Source organism: Mytilus trossulus, chromosome 5, assembly GCF_036588685.1.
Source record: "Mytilus trossulus isolate FHL-02 chromosome 5, PNRI_Mtr1.1.1.hap1, whole genome shotgun sequence".
NCBI lineage: Eukaryota > Metazoa > Mollusca > Bivalvia > Mytilida > Mytilidae > Mytilus > Mytilus trossulus.
This window is the reverse complement of record NC_086377.1, coordinates 73421775-73434620: the sequence shown is the minus strand read 5'-3', so window position 1 is coordinate 73434620 and position 12846 is coordinate 73421775.

Genomic DNA, 12846 nt, shown 5'->3' with positions numbered 1-12846 from the left:
ATGTGTAAACAAAACAAGCACAATAGGTAAAATGTCATAAATAGAGGTAGAACAGCAACACAGGACCCATAAAAAATGGGGATAACCTCAAGTGCTCTGGGATGTTAAACAAATCCATAATCTACATGTGGCACCAGTCGTCGTGCCCATTAATTTAAAAAAAAGCCTGTAAATAGTCGGTTGGTCACATTCGTAGAAAAGAAACAGGATTGTTGTTAGGACACAAGGAACCTATCATCTGTATAACGGTTATAAGAGAACTAAAATAAATTTGTCGTTCAAATAAAATTGAGAACGGAAATGGTGAATATATCAAAGCGACAACCACCCGACCATAGAACAGACAACAGCCGAATGCAACCAATGGGTCTTCAATGTAGCGAGAATTCCCGCACCCGTAGGTGTCCTTCAGCTGGTCCCTAAAAAATATGCATACTAGTACAGTGATAATGGACGTCATACTAAACTCCGAATTATACACAAGAAACTAAAATATAAAATCATACAAGACTGACAAAGGCCAGAGGCTCCTGACTTGGGACAGGCGAAAGTATTTTTAAAAGTATTATATAACAATAACATAATGGCATCGTAATAGTACAAGAACATAATGACTGTATTGTTAAAACTATAGAGCCTCGTCATATGAAACACAAACAGTCACACGCTCAAAGCTCACTAGCAATAATGCCGGTCGGGAGAAGACCCAGTGACCATATTTCTATACCCAAGTCACCCTTGGGGGAAACAATTGAATGAACCCCCAATGTATATTAAGGGGTTTATTAGGATGTGCTTACAAAACATGTGAAACATATTGTAGCGGTCCCTCAGACGAACGGAAAGACGGACTTCATTATCACTATGAACCCCCGCTTTACAAAGCGGTTACAATTGAGTGTCAAAGAGACAGCTCTACATCAAAACAAATTGAAGGAACTGTGATCAATCATAGACTACAGTACGACCTTGAATTTGTGTAAATATATGCATTTTTATATAACAATTAAATCTGTGTATTTGACCAATTTTAAGTATAACGGAGGACATTTCTGAACCTTATATAGAAATACAACAAACCTTCCTCTTATTTCAGCAACATTTAAACATCCTTATAATTATTTTAGTTAGTCGAGTACATCTTATCAAGGTAAAGTATGTATCATAAATTTTCAGGATGTGAATTTATCGAAAGATATTTGTGTTATTTAAAAAAAAAATGCCACCTTCTAATGTAACTTTGAAATCACCACTAGAATACAGTGAAATAAAGACTGATCATACAATTTCAAAATATACAAGCGAAACTGATCGTACAGTGATCAATTTAAACAAGTGTAATATTTTTATTTATTGCTTCAAACATTTGGTTGAAACTTTTACCACCACTTGAAATATAGTTCATAAATGTCTGGATTTTACATTAGTTTGTACACTAAGAGGGTAAACAGGTTGTTTTTAGGTTCACCGACTGATTTTCCTTAGTGATGCAGTTGAACTTCTCTTGATTAAGGCAAAGATACGAATAATCAATGTGCTGAATTTAATTCTTAACTATTTCAGAATATCGATGTAAGCTGAATTATTCATTTTTCATTTAGTAATGTACAGACGACCAACTTGTCATTTTATTCAGTATATCCATCTAATTCGAAATGTAATCCAAAAAGCTCTCGCTTCGAAAATTGCGACTTCTGGATAGTGTACAGAATAGTATCTACTTACAAAAAAAGGTTTACATGTGCTATGCATATATTACATGTTGTTTGCTCTGTTCCATAAATAGGTGAAAAAATATGTATCACCATCATTGATGGCGATCCGATGGATACATCTGTTGTAGGGTTGTCACTGACTCAGACGTACTTATATATATATACAGATCTAACATTGTTGGGTTGATGTTTAGACGAGTTGTATATATATATATATATATACAACTCGTCTAAACATCAACCCAACAATAATAGATCTGTAAATTTGCTTTCGCAAATTTTTGGTTCTTCCCTCGCCGGGATTCTAACCCATGCTATTGTGATATCGTGACATCAAATCGCCTGCACTGCAGCCGTCCCGCTAGACCACACGACAGACCACACGACCACCTGGGCTCTCAAAAAAAGAGCTTTCGGTGGCCATATGTTACCTTTCCACGTCAGTTTTAATCTAGCGGCGTACTACAGTTTATGGTATATAAGGCATGAAGATGTTATTGTTACAGATCAGCTAAATTATCTATAGTAAAGGATCCTACAAATTAATGTAAGATACAGTCACAGAAAATAATTATATTCATAAGTTATATATTCATATATATAAACGAGTCTAAATTAAAAACTACGTTCAAACCTATGATTGCGTTGGATAAAAACCGCAATTTTTATACGTGTGCATGTTAAACAAATTTCGTTGTAGAAGGGTCTAAAAACAGCACAAACAACATTTTCCAAAAGACCAAAAAAGTGAAAAAGTATATTTAAACAAAACGCATTTAGAAGTTGGTGAGTGAATAATAATATAAGGTTTATTGATTAAAATATATCAACATTAAAGTTTTGACATGTATTTTATGTACACACTGAAATGAGTGAAAATCTACGGAAGCCCATAGGGGACCTAAAAAAAAAAAATATTTCGTTCTCTCAATATATATATTGTTGTTTCGATATAATTAAATCGTTATCTCGATATATTTATATCGTTATCTCGATAATTATTTATTTCGTTATCTCGATAAAATTATATCGTTATCTCGATATTTAAATCGTTATATCGATATATTTATTTCGTGATCTCGATATAATTACATCGTTATCTCGATATTTATATCGTTATATCGATATATTTATTTCGTTATCTTTATTTTGTTTATCTTGATAAATTGACGCGTCACGTGTTTATTCCAGCATGGCTTCTACGAATGAAGAGGAACCGAACGTGAGTCTGGTTGTTGTAATTGTTTATCATTGTTTATATCGATTTGTTGACTTATCACAAGTAAAAGTATTTTTATTTAGCTTTGTGGATGTTCGGCATGTATATACTATATAAAATGTATTCTATTTATGGTTCGCAATACAGGAATCATGTGTAACAGGACTTTGGTCCAAAAAGGTCTGCTAAGTATTAAGGTTCTGTCCAAGTCAAAATGTAGGATATCAAAATAGAATTGTCAATATGGTTATTATTTCAAAATTTTTATGATTTGAAAATATATTTGTGTCATTGAAAATAGGCCCCAAACAGTTGAACCAGATGTCGAAACAAGGTCTTAAACACCGTGGAAATCCACATCTTGTTCAACTGAAAGTGAGCACTGTTTTTGTATTAAATGTATTATCTACTAAATAAGCTAAGGTTTTGTCACTTCGATTTATATTTAAATACTATTGAATTCTACATACACATGTAAATAAAATTAAACAAAGAAAGCATGAGACTTAGGTAATGGTTTTCCGACGGCGTCATCGGCAGTGTTCACAATTTTCACGTTTATGATTTAGCTGAAGTTACACATGAACCACTGATACTAGATCATAATATTTTTATGTAGTTGCATTAGTATCCGGTAGTATATTTCGGATACATGATGATTTTACGCCTATGACCCCGCAGTCACGGTCCATTGACTGGTGTTTTCAATAAAAATTCAATGCTAAAGTTTGTGATATTTATAGATTATTTAAATATATTGTATAAATCCATATCGGCCCGGTTATCATCCCGATACCCGATATCGGCTGAGTCGTAGTCGGGAAGGCGCAAACATTTTGGGTATATAATTTAAAAAATATGAAGACTTGGCAACAATTCTTTTTTTTTTCAAAGTAAAAGGTCTACTACACACCCTCTCAATCCGCCACTGAATGCGCCTCATGGATAATTTGCAATAGGCGAGACGTATCTCTTTGTTAACAGTCATAACTATGGTCATATTGGTTACACCTAGGTAAGGCACCTATAGGGTTTAATAGTAATCATAGGGGTGACGGTTCGATAGGTTTAGAGCCGAGTTGACCCATCTAAATTTATGTTCGTTTCGTTGCCCTATTAGTGCATGTCCCATTTGCAGCACATGACTAAGTTGTAAGTTACCAGACAATTCCAATAACCAAAAAGCTATCTTAATATTACGTTGGGCAACATAGATAGAAGTAACCTATTCATCTGGTATGTGATAAAGGACAAGCTATTTTAGGGCCGTTTTGGGCATATATATAAACAATTCTAAAAAGTAAAAAGATGTGTTCTAGTCTACATCTACATTGTCATTGTACCTTTAACCACATGCTAAGTTGGTAACGTCAGAAAACGTTCATCGACGGAACGTTGAGAAAACGTTATTGAAGCCTGTGTCAATGTTTGCATCTAAATCTTTTTTTCTTTTTTTTTCTTTTGTGTCTACTGTGAGTCAATAAAAATTGCAGTTTATAAATTATGAATATTGTATGTACGTGTTATTGTTTAAGTATATTAATTGTTGAAGGTTTGAAGTTTTGAAGTTTGATAAATATTTAAATGATCGAAAGGATAATTACCATAATGGCGATCTACAAAAAAAGAATTATTATTTATAGATACATTTTATTCGTGGTCTAAGCACCGCAGAATTCGGCCACGCAGAGACTCATCTAAATTGATTAGACCATTATCAGCAATATCAACCTCTGAACAATGTATATGTTACAGTAAATAGGTGAAATTAGGAATTACTCGTAATTACTAAACATTTCAGTAAATACCTGTAATTACTAGCCAATTTAGTAATTACATGTATTTACTAGTTGTTTCAGTGATTACTGGTAATTACTGATTTTTTCTGTCATTTTTACAGCTATTTACTAACTTAATGTTTTTGTTTTAAAATTAAAAACATAATTCAAGTTACCAAATAAGAAAGTGTAGGGGTAGGGATTTTAAGGGAGCTTACTTAAGGATGTAGGAATATAAGGCACATCAAAAGTGCTCACTCTTTAGTGTTTAGGAAATGAAACAGGAAAATGTTTGTTTTTTAGGTCTTAAAACTCCGTAAATATATGCATGCAAGACAATGATATCAATCCGAAATTGATTTTCATAATTTTGTTAAACTAAAATCTTAATCATGCACTGTGTTTTAAAACTTTAAAATAACTTTCTCAAAATATCCTTGATTTCTACCAAACTTGGACAGAAGCTAAATGTTTATGATCATAAAATAATATCCGAAAGTAAAGTTTGTAAAAAAAATCCTTTTTATCCTATATTACTTATAAACAGGATAAACGGACTATTTTTTTCCCCAGTTAACATTACATACACTCTGCAGTTAAAGTTTTTAAAACATTATACTTTATAAACCATCCTGGATTTTTACCCAATTTTGACAGAAGCTTCTTATAGTACTAGTAAAAAATAGTATCAAGATGAAAATTTTATAATATTTTTTTCCTCATTTTTGTTTAGCCTGCGATTAACAGAAAAAGTAGGCGAGACGATTTGTTCTGTAAAACCCTTACAATTTTAATAACTTAATACATCGATAACCGATCTCCAGCTAGGGGTTGAATTGAAGGTCACATGAATACGTATTTAATAAGGTCCAAATATTAACTCGCAAGTGCACAACCTATCAACCTTGTTTCTCAGCTAATTTAACAAAATAGAACCAGATTGGCTGCTGAATTATAATTGTACTATATCATATTTATGATTTAACAAACAAAAACAATATATTTATTTATTTTTATATCTCGAAGCTAATACACATAACAGTTCATTCCAGTTCCCAACCTACATAACGTTATCTTATCTTTATAAGGTACTAAGTCTAAATATTCTTCAAACAGTTTTTTTAAAGTTAAAACATAATGCTTTGGGAGAATTTTCCATTTTTGATGTCTGCTGAAATTGCTAAAAAATATATGTATAATGCTCAACTTTAACCAATTTGGATTAAAACTTAAGTTACTCTGATTTAACCATATATTTAAAAGTTCATATTTATTCAAGATAATTTTAATACAAATCAACCATTCAATATTTTAAGAGTACTAACTGATCTTCTATATATATAGCTAGTTAGTATTACTATAACTTTTGATCATCTGACCATAATACAACATTGCTTTAGCAGTCAGTAAATAGGTGTAAAAATGCATTTTAAAATTAGTAATTACTGGTAATAACTGGGCCGTTTCAGGAATTACTTGTATTAACTAAGTGCATCGGGAATTACCTGTAATTCCTAAATTTTAGTAATTACATGTAATTCCTAATTTCACCTATTTACTGTAACATATATAACTGAAAGTTCGGGAACGATTGCCAGAATTCGTTTTAATAACTTCAATGGGTTATTATCAATAGTGTTAAAGTAGTAACCATGTATAACTTTATTTCCCTGATGATACGAGGCACCCCATTTGTCGGTAGCTGTTTTTCTTAAAATTATCGGGTCTTTGCTTGCTCTTAAAATATAATATGGACAATTAGTGTCATCAGTCTTAACTGCAAAAAATGTTCCACTTGAAACAAAGTCACTTATGTTAGTCTCGTCATCAACCCCTTCGTCGTTATCGGAATCGGCTTCAAAGTCATTATGTTCCGATTCTTTCACCATTTTTATTTTATTATATGTTCACAATTGTGCATCGTTCATACAGGTGCTATAATTTCCTACTATACAACTTTGACAAGAATAACAAGATAATTTTCTTACAAAAATCTCTCCGTCATCGATCGAACTTTTTTCGGTTTTCTTTAACGGGGAGAAAGTTCCGATCCCGGTCTCGATTAACGGAGTCTACATATCGAAAAATTCGTCGAGAACATTTAGAAGAGTCTAACGTGGTGGACAAATTACTCTGCGCGTAATCAAATAGGTCGCTTGAACTTTGCAAATGGGATTCCCTCGTCACTCTTTGGTGTATTTGTTAAATCAGCACGTATTCTTTTTTCTGTAATTATTCATGCAATTCCTTCTGTTCTCCTTCTTGTTATCTTTTTACCGGTTTTGCTGCTTTCTTCTTTCATTATAAAGTCTTTGTTTAATTGCGCTCTTTGTTTCACTTAGTGCTTAAGTCTTTGATAATTATTTTTTTTGGTAACAGTTTTTTATGTACATGTAGCATCCCGCTTTCTGTTCTCTTCCTCCTTTTTTCCTTTCTTTCTTTATTTAATCTAATTCTGTCACTGTTGGTTAAATTTGTTTTGGCCTAGAACGTAGTTTTACATAAAAAAATGAAATGACAAAATAAACGTTATGATGAAAATCACGGAAAAACGTTACAAGATTGCACGGTAACAAATCAGACTAGACATTTCGATTTTCTTATTATTTTTATGTCTTTTTTTATTTATTCAAAATTCCTTTTATATGAGAAAGACTTTTAAAAACACATTACGAAAACAATACATAAATTAAAGAATAAGATACACAATTGATTTATATTTACGTTCGAATGTACACCATCTTTACGAAAACGTACATAATTTGAGCATTTAGCACACGGTAACAAAATGGACCAGACAATCAATAAGTTAAAATTCGATTAGAAAATTCCACTCCAAACCATATGTTTGTACTATTTGTAAACGGTAATAAAAACACATTAAGGATATATAATTTTTTTTCGTTTTTATATTATTGCATTCTATAAAATTTCTGACCGTAGAATCGATTGTATTATTTTCCCTATTTCATATGTCTTGTTTCATCATCTTTTGAACATTTTAATGCATCTTCTAACTCGCATATTTGAAAAAAAAATGCCCAAAACGTCGGATGACGTCATGGCGAATTGTGCTAAAATTTCGTATAGCATTTCTCGCTAATTTGCGTGCAAAAAATAAGATTTTCTGATTCAAATTACTAAAAAACTCGATTTCCATGTTACAAGTTACACTCATATTTTTGACGTTTTTTTTTACCCTTTAGGGTTATTTGATTTAATTTTATCATTTCAAAGATATTACTATAAAACTATAGTCTTTTAGACATTGCATAGCATATATTACCAGTTTTCATTTATTCTAAAGGAAATGCTCAACTTAGGAAGAAAAAACGCGGAACTAGTAAGGTTCATCAATACTGTGCGTAACGTCAATCCATACGAACCCCGAAAAGGTTCGTATGGATAGCAAACCCGACAAATTGTAACAAACCCCTGTCAATACTCGACTCTTCCGGTTGGGGCAGACCATTACAACAGGTATTGCATTACCTGTTACATAGTTAGAAGATGTAAGAAAACAGGATATTGTAAGAATTCATAAGAGTAACCTATTTATAGAAATGATTAATCTGTTTAAAACAGAAGAAATGGATTTTTCCAAATGTAGAGTAATCAGAGTTAATGCAAACGGCTATGATGAAAGAGGGAATGGAGAAGGTTTTTTAAAAGATGTGTTCTCTGAGTTCTGGGAACTCTTCTTCATGAATTGATGTGATGGAGCTGACATTAAAGTGCCTATTTTAAGGCATAATAGTTGTTCAAAATTATATATGAGAACAGAATGGGGTTCATTCGGTCACTACGTCTTTTGCTTGAGTAAAGTCATTCCTATTTATATTTTATAGTCTGGGTTTCTATGTTGTGATGCTACACTATTGTTTCAGATAAGGGTGAAGGTTTGGTATAAGTAAAACGTTTAAACCCACTGCAAATGTTTGCATTTGTTCTAAGTCAGGAATCAGATGTTCAGTTGTCGTTTGTTGATGTGGTTCATAAGTGTTTTTAGTTTCTCGTTTTTATTTATATAGATTAGACCCGATGGTTTTCCCGTTTTAATGGTTTTACACTAATAGTTTTGTTTGTGCCCTTTATAGCTTGTCGTTCGGTGTGAGCCAATGCTCCGTGTTGAATACCGTATCTTGACCTACAATGTTTTACTATTATAAATCGTGACTTCGATTGAGAGTTGTCTCATTGGCACTCATACCGCATTTTCCTTTATCTATTAACAAATAACAAAAAAAGTAATTAGACATAAACACAAAGACAAGGTACACACTGTAAACAAATCAACGCCTGTGCATAAGTAAACATATGTGGGTAACCTTAAAATAAAATGAAAGCTCAGAAACTTGGGTCACTTTCAATCCTATGTAAATCAGACGAAGAAAACATGAAATCATTGGCATATTTCTCAGACAAATTTAAATTTTTCTTCCAATGACCAATGCATTCTTATATTTAACTAAAGGTATTCTGAATTTTCATGTACAGTGCAGACATTAAATGACTAATAACTTTTATTTTAAAATTAGACAACACAACTAGCAATGTTTGAAACAGGTCAGAGGTTATTATAGGAGAACTCAATTACTTTATTATATTTTTAAAATACAAATTATCAACCCGACATTATAATAAGAATATGACAATGGTCAAATACTAGTCACGCAATATTGTAAACGAAGAGGGATGCATTGTGAGATAATATTATCCTGAGCTATTCATATTGTATTTACTGGAGATAATTTTTCAAATTCCGTATTTGTTTGTCCTCGTGTAAAATTACATCATGTGCATTGTATTTTAGTTTTCTATAATAAGTGCAATTCTTAAGTTAAGTAAACACGTGAAAATTTAATGAAAGAATCGTATGAACCTTGATCGCGGCGGATAGATTGGTACGATTGTAAACATCAAATACGAAAATTGTTTTACAAAATTTATCTAAAAAATCAAGGTCAAAAGTCTTCCTCAACTTATGAATTTAGAAACGTAATACATTGATGGGTCCGATATATACTGAAGTGTCAGGTAAAATATATTGATACAGTATTCTGACGAACCGAACATTATCGCAAAACTCTAATTTGATATTGAAAAACTAAATTGCTATTTATGTCTTTGGTATGTTGTAAAATAATCTCATCATAGATACCAGGACTAAATTTAGTATAAACGTCAGACGCGCGTTTCGTCTACAAAAAGACTCATCTGTGACGCTCGAATCCGAAAAAGTTAAAAAGGCAAAAATAAATAGCGAAGTTGAAGAGCATTGAGAACCAAAATTCCTCAAATATTTGCCAAATACAGCTAAGGTTTTCCAAGCCTGAGGTAGAAAAGTCTTAGTATTTCAAAAAATTTAAAAAAAAATGTACACAGTAAATTTATAAATAACTGTATGTCATACCATCGGTATCATTGTACCCATTGCTTAAACTGTAAAGTATTTGTTTAAACTAAATATTAAAAAGACATTAACATGCCATATTGAAGAGATTTGAGTCATTATGGTCTTTACATTTGGTATTAAATAGAAAAATGTAGTAGATCAAAAGATATTTCCCTCCCGTTTTTGTTAAAAAAAAAAAACCAAAGATATGACACAAGACTAGATTACTCCTAATGTAATATGCAAAAAAAAAAATCAAGCACAGTTCCCTTACTCCAGTTAAACATATTTAACATGTACTAAAACAATTTCTATTGTTCACATAAAACAGAACCAATGCGGTAAAATCAGTGCATTTACCTTTCGCGTATAATATTGCTTTACAACATCGAGGAAATGTGTTCGTAGTTGTCTTCATTTGTTGCCTACTGTGGAATTTGTCTCACATACAACATTATCCGTTCAATCAAGGCATGTAATTAATTAATTGGTCTAACGCTAATTTTTGTTTCGATTATTCTTGTATAGCTTATATGTCGTAGTTGACTGATTATATTGGTCGTAGATCGCCAATCATTCATTAATCAACCAAACATCCGTCACCGATCAGTAAAATTCTAGTCACGCAGGAACGCTTAAGGTTGCAACTGTTCAACAAAACATAATCGTAACATTTAACTTTTGATCGATATGATAAAGATGGACTGTTGTCTCTCGTCTGTTTCGTTCAAATGTGTCCGTCCTGATGAAGAGTATTCGAAAATGTGGATTGAATTTGCAACGCGTTTCCATAATTTCGTAGAATGACTGAGGTTTAAGTTTATATAGATATATGTTATCTTATTCTACACATAAATTTGTAAGATATAGTACTTCAACATGACAATGCTGTTTAACAGTAGGTAAACACAACATGACCAACTAAATATATTCATTATCACTGAACTAGTATATATTTGTTTAGGGGCCAGCTGAAGGACGCCTCCGGGTGCGGGAATTCCTCGCTACATTGAAGACCTGTTGGTGACCTTCTGCTGTTGTTTTTTTATTTGGTCGGGTTGTTGTCTCTTTGACACATTCCCCATTTCCATTCTCAATTTTATGTATACAGTAGTTACAACATAACAAACAAACCTGTTAAACCCGATATCAAAGTCGTATGTCATTTAGCTTCGATCGATATAACTCACTTTTTTTCTCCAAATCATTCTATAAGGAAAGACAAATAAGTATCAACCAGTCAATCTTTAAAAAACAGCTAATTGGACCGACAGAATAATCCATTTCCAAAAAGCCATTTGGCTGCTGATTCTAGTCAGACAGGTCACGTTGAATTCGATGTATGTGTCTTGTATACAGCGAGTGCCACATTGTCTTCCCATTTAAGTGTCCTTGATACATTTCTTTGACAAGTTTGTAGGTGGCCTAAATGAAAACTAATTATCTGTCCCTGTCTAATATGTCCAATTCTTCCATTGAAATTCGTAATATCTCTTTTTGTTTTATCTCTGTTAACCCATATATAAACCTTAGTTTGTGTATATCAATCTGTGACAGCAAATGTTGTTGTTTCATCGTTTTGCACAATAAATATGTTGATAACAGTTGTTTAACTGTAAAACATGTGTCTATAATTACCCTCCTAACCAACCATATGTGATTGTATGATAACTACAATTTAGAGTTGTGGACTTTCCATTTCCTTGTAACAATATTCAAGCAGCGCCTTTATACGGAGTATAAATCTCCAAATTTATACGATATTCCCGAGCTTGTGCTTACTATAATTATTTCCTAAATAGGGGGTTGCTGCTCACAAGCTATTAAATCAAGAGTTGCAAATAGTGGAGTTGAAATCATCTCTTCGTATAATCTACGGAGGACATCAAGAGTTGGTTGACCGTTATTAAATATCCGTTTTACAGATGATTTCGGAGATGTAACTTGTGTCGTCACTATAATTATGTTCCCTTAATGTTAATTGATATTGATTGCATAAGCAATTATAAATATATAGAGTAAACATAAAATGGCTGTCATAAGAAACAATGTAGTCATGCCGTACTTTGTCCTAATTATCTTAACAAATATTATAGAACAAATATTATAAAAGTTAAAAAGTATTCAAATAATGTATAATATAAAAATAGAAACATTTTGAGATGATAATACCCTGCGCTATGTATATGGTACGTACTGGAAACAGTTTTCCAAATACCTTAACTTATGTGTTTGTGTGTAACATTATACGTTATTCATTGTAGTCTTTTATTCTTCTTTGATATCAATTGACGTTTTAATAAATTGTAAACATATGGGTAACATATAAAATGTTCATTTGACCCTGACCCATGGCCTATATATAATGATTTGTTTCATAGATTTAAACATTTGAACGGTTTTACAAAGCTATTGCTATTTTTAAGGTCTGATGTCATCTTTTGCTAAAGAATTAAAAATACTACCTTCATTTAACTTTGAATTGATCAAAATGACATACCCCAAAGTGTTTATATTTGATTGATTATTGAAATGACATGAGAATAAGAAATGCCAAAATAAAAATTAAAAAAACCCGATGTTTTGCACTGCTGCAAAACTGTGTGACTTATCATCTAATCGATGTATTGATACGTTATTTACAAACCAAAAATTATTGCAAAACGCTGACAAGATATTTAAAAAATATATTGCCATTTGCATATTACGTTTTCCGTAAAAAAATCTCATTAGTCACCG